Source organism: Palaemon carinicauda, chromosome 4, assembly GCF_036898095.1.
Source record: "Palaemon carinicauda isolate YSFRI2023 chromosome 4, ASM3689809v2, whole genome shotgun sequence".
NCBI lineage: Eukaryota > Metazoa > Arthropoda > Malacostraca > Decapoda > Palaemonidae > Palaemon > Palaemon carinicauda.
Window position 1 is genome coordinate 49,332,268 of NC_090728.1, and position 5,000 is coordinate 49,337,267.

Here is a 5,000-nt window from a genome sequence, read left to right on the forward strand (position 1 = left end):
GTTCGTGTGTTTATTTATTTTTGTGGGTTCCTCTACATTGCAGGGGCGTAATACCGTTTTTTTTTTTTTTTTTTTTTTTTTTTTTTTTTTTTTTTTTTTTTTTTTTTTTTTTTAAACGGGGGAGGGCTAAAGTTTGGAAAGGCTCTAACGATGGGGTGTCTGATAGGTTGATCTACGGGCTGCAAGTATGCAAGAGCCCGTGCATGGCCGTAAGGGCCACGCAATCTAAAACAACAAAATAATGATGGGTTGATTTAAAGTCTAAGAACAGATTCCTGAATTCGACAGATATATGTACAGTAAACTCAAAATAAACTTATATATCTCTTGATAGCACGAATGGTAAAGTCGTCCATGCAGGCATTGTTTCGACTCATGGCGTAGGTTCGATTCCTTGCTCTGCTAAAAGCATTTATCATTAATGAATTTCTAGTGGATATATATTCCCAAGGGTAGAATTCGATATCCAATTTCATTGTGATTCATATTTACATTAATTAAGATCACGAGTATTAGTGATACACAATCAGTATATATATATATATATATATATATATATATATATATATATATATATTTATATATAATACATATATATGTATATATGTATGTATTTATATATATATATATATATATATATATATATATATATATATATAAATTTAAATTTTTTCAAATAAGTTACAAAAACCCCTTAATATCGAATTCGCTCTGCCTTGGTATCTCAAACGCTTAGGGAAATTTTTTTTAATGCTAAATATTCCTGCCCAGCCAAGGATTCGATCCTATAACTGATAGAAATAAGGATAAACATTTCATTGTTTAGCCCAGCCTAACCTATTCCCATTTCTATCACTCATATGGTATTTGTAACGTATATGAAAAACCTTTCTGTTACTATTAAAAAATATCGATTAACCTTTCATGACATCCAATAACCTATCATCTTTGTTAACCTTTACATCGAATTAAAAATGTAAAAAAGGGAAACCTTTCTTGTGATCTATTGGCAATTATTTAAACTGACTATATTGTCCTTGCAGAAGAAACCATTATTTTGAAATAGACTTTTGTATAGAGCAAAACTTTAAATCTCATTAATCCCGGAGACATTATAATCATGTACAGTATGCTTACATTTCCCTCTTTCCAAAGTATCATCTTCAACTCTATGCCCAGCACAAAATTCCTTAAAAACATCGTGATCAATATTCGTACTAATAAAAATGAGTGTTGACAAATAATTGTGCTATATCTTTAATAGCTTAATGCAACATCCACATTTCACATGTATAAATGAATATTGGCTCTTCTTGTTATAAGTATACTCCGTCTCTTCTGATTCATTTGCAGAGATCATCAGCTTCCCTGTCGTGTTGGTAGTCTCTCTCTCTCTCTCTCTCTCTCTCTCTCTCTCTCTCTCTCTCTCTCTCTCTCTCTCTGAATCAGTTTTTTTAAGATTCACGATTGGCCTGCCATTGACCTTGGAAATCCGTGACCGTTACTATTAAAGAAAAACATTAATGCTTTACTGCCACAAGGATCACGTGACTTGGTATACGCAAAAGCCAGTAGGAAATAATAAAAAGCTTTAGTACCAAGCGCTTTCGTGCATTTTAATACACTTCTTCAGGGTACGATTTTTATTGTACCCTGAAGAAGTGTATTAAAAAATGCACGAAAGCGCTTGGTACTAAAGCTTTTTATTATTTCCTAAAAACATTAATGTTATATATATATATATATATATATATATATATATATATATATATATATATATATATATACGTTAATGGATTCTTTTAACCTATATTGAACCAAGAAACAGTTTTACTGACATGCATACATTTACTAAGGAAATGCTGATAAGGTTTATTTTATGAGTGATTTACACTCTGGAACGCCCTTATTAACAAACACAAATTCGAAGGTGGATGACGCAACACAGTCAGGCGTTGGCGAAGACAGTCTGACACAGAAATGTGACCATTTTCTTTTTCGTTATTCGATTTGTCTAAGTTGATTACGTTGATTATAAGAACATCAAATTACACCAGTCATGCACATTTTGGCATATAACTATTACTCCTTAAATTATTTAAATCTGTAATGAATAATGATATTCTCCATTCACAGAAATTCCATTTGGCAACGCTGTCCCAAACTCGTCCCACCAACCTTAACTATGTTGATGATTGTTATCTTGGTCACTTGTACAAGGAAATAACTTACAAACCATGTGTTATGATGAAGAAAAGAAATACTAAACACTTTCATAAGTAAACTCAGGTTGCTTCCGATATCATATGAAAAATTCACACCATTTTCTTGATAGAAAAATTTCATCCCTAATAAGGAAACGGTTGTTGGACAATATACTGACTACCAATTTTCTAGCCTCTAACTTCCTACCACACTTTTTTTGACACACGTGGCTTCAAATAATTGACTATACAGTATTAGTCTGGATAAGGTGCCTCTGATGCCATCTATTGGTGGTAAGGTAAAACTCGTTACGATGTAAGGAAGGGAGCTAGAGAAGTCTGGGTTAATATGCCTTTCGAAATTTAACAATACTGTTATTCTACGTATTTCTTACTAACAATACATGTCATACCATGAAACATATTAATTACTTTTTGGTTAAATATAGAGTTAATTGAAACTTGGGTCAAATAACTCTATAATTACTCGATTATCTCGCCAATTTCAGTACATGTGGCATATCTGGCTACCCCCGCCCTAACCCCCAAGTGTAATTGAACTAACGATTGTTTGCTAGTGAAATATTTCTGTGACATTTATTGAGAAATTTGTAATTTCCTAAGAATTGAACTGTGACCAGACAACAAGGAACATCAAGTTCACGTGCGTCTGCTTTATAGTAATTGTGTGCCTTAATAGAATGAGAAATGAAGTAATGAAAATTATAATGAGCGGATGATGGAGATAATTAGCAATTTAGTATTCTCTGCTAAGGCCATCTATTGGCCATGAAAAGAAATAATGCGTAAAGCTCTTTAATCCTTGCATTTTGAAACCTCCCATGACGAAAATTCATAATTCCAATAATACTGTTTTTTTTCTGATTTTAGACCCTTAAGTTATGGTAATTATATGTAAAATACAGAGAATATGTATTGCAAAAAATATTTAGTGCAGATCCCAATATTCTAGAAGCAAAGAGTTACAACTCAACCATTGCATTAAAAGCCCCAAATTTAACAAAAATTTATTCATGTCCGCAGCAAATGAGTTTTTAACTAATTCTAGCCCAATCATAGATATTAATGCTCTATAAAGTGTGCCTCGTTACATGTACCAGGGGCGTGAGATCATTTTTTCAGGTCGGGGTCTAAAGTTTGAAAAGGCACTGACAGTGAGGGCCTCCCCAGAATTTTGTTTCCCTTTTTCACGAGGAAACACCCTTAGATGCAATTTAGTGGCATCTGACAGCAAATTGTAGTTAAAAAAAAAAAAAAAATTGATGATTTTGTGACCAATTACAATAATGAAACATATGAACCGGTACCCACAGTAACATAATAAGTAATAAAAGCATTAAAAGGCATGAAAAGAGACAAACAAAAGATAGCCTAACAAATGATTTAATAATAGATGGAGGATATTTCATAATACTAAATCTCGGTGAACTTTACACCAAATGTTTGCAAGACTGTTCCATACGGTCGTTCGTCTAGGGGAAAAAAATAATTATATTATTTAGCAAAAAGAGAGACACAAAAGACCTTAAAAAATACCGCCCAGTAAGTTTACTTCAGTAATATACGAAATATTTACAAAAATCATATTTAGCAAAATGGAAATAAAACTAGACTTTAATCAAACAAGAGAGCAGGCATAGGTTTTAGAAGCGAGTATTCAAGAACTGACCATATCCATGTATTTAATAGGTAATGGAAAAATCAATATTGTAAGACAAACCAATATTTATGGCATTTAAAGACTATGAGAAAACTTTTGATAATAATAAGACTTACATCTGCACATTTTGATAATAATAATAATAATAATAATAATAATAATAATAATAATAATAATAACAGGAATTGAATCGGTAGAACTTCAAAAGTTCAAATTCGCAACAAATGTTTTAGTGTTGAACAGGCTTACATAAGTCTTTTTATAGTTTATATATCAAATATTTGTTCTAATGTTGTTAATGTTTTCAAAAATATTTTATTTTAACTTTCATTAATTCTTATATTGTTTATTTATTTCCTTATTTCCTTTCCTCACTGGGCTATTTTTTCCTGATGGAGCCCTTTGGCTTATAGCATCTTGCTTTTCCAACTAGGGTTGTAGCTTAGCTAATAATAATAATAATAATAATAATAATAATAATAATAATAATAATAATAATAATAATAACAGAAAAGGTAATTCGAGTTTGGAAAGGAAGTATAGAATATAATCGGTCACTACAGAAGATGTCTTGTCTGTCCTATTATAAAATTATATATATATATATATGTGTGTGTGTAAATATATATATATATATATATATATATATATATATATATATATATATATATATATATTTTATATATATATATACATATATATATATATATATATATATATATATGTAAATATATATATATATATATATATATATATATATATGTATGTAAATATATATATATATATATATATATATATATATATATACATATATATACATATATATACATATATATATATGTATATATATATATATATATATATCTATATATATATAAGATTCTCTGCCCCCAATTCTTTTCCATATATAACCAAATCTACAATGGAATTTTTGTAATAAAACTAATACTCCCTAAGAAATAACTAACCGATGTGTCTGTGTTATTATATTTACTTTAATAAATTCAAACTAAACATGCATTAAATTTGCACTAGAAATAAGTGAAATCAATATCTCCCTGTTGTATATGTCCTATCTTTCATTTCGCAGAATTCTATAGTTATGTTATTTGGGA

The 5,000-nt window shown here is 29.6% G+C and overlaps 2 protein-coding genes across 2 annotated transcripts in view; one reads left to right on the forward strand and one right to left on the reverse strand.

The window, feature by feature from the left end:
* The window catches only part of LOC137639062 (uncharacterized), a 100,979-nt gene that overhangs the window by 34,517 nt on the left and 61,462 nt on the right, over positions 1–5,000 (reverse strand). The gene's annotated exons all lie outside the window — the stretch shown is intronic.
* LOC137639061 (uncharacterized) overlaps positions 1–5,000 on the forward strand; it is a 27,020-nt gene that overhangs the window by 21,159 nt on the left and 861 nt on the right. The gene's annotated exons all lie outside the window — the stretch shown is intronic.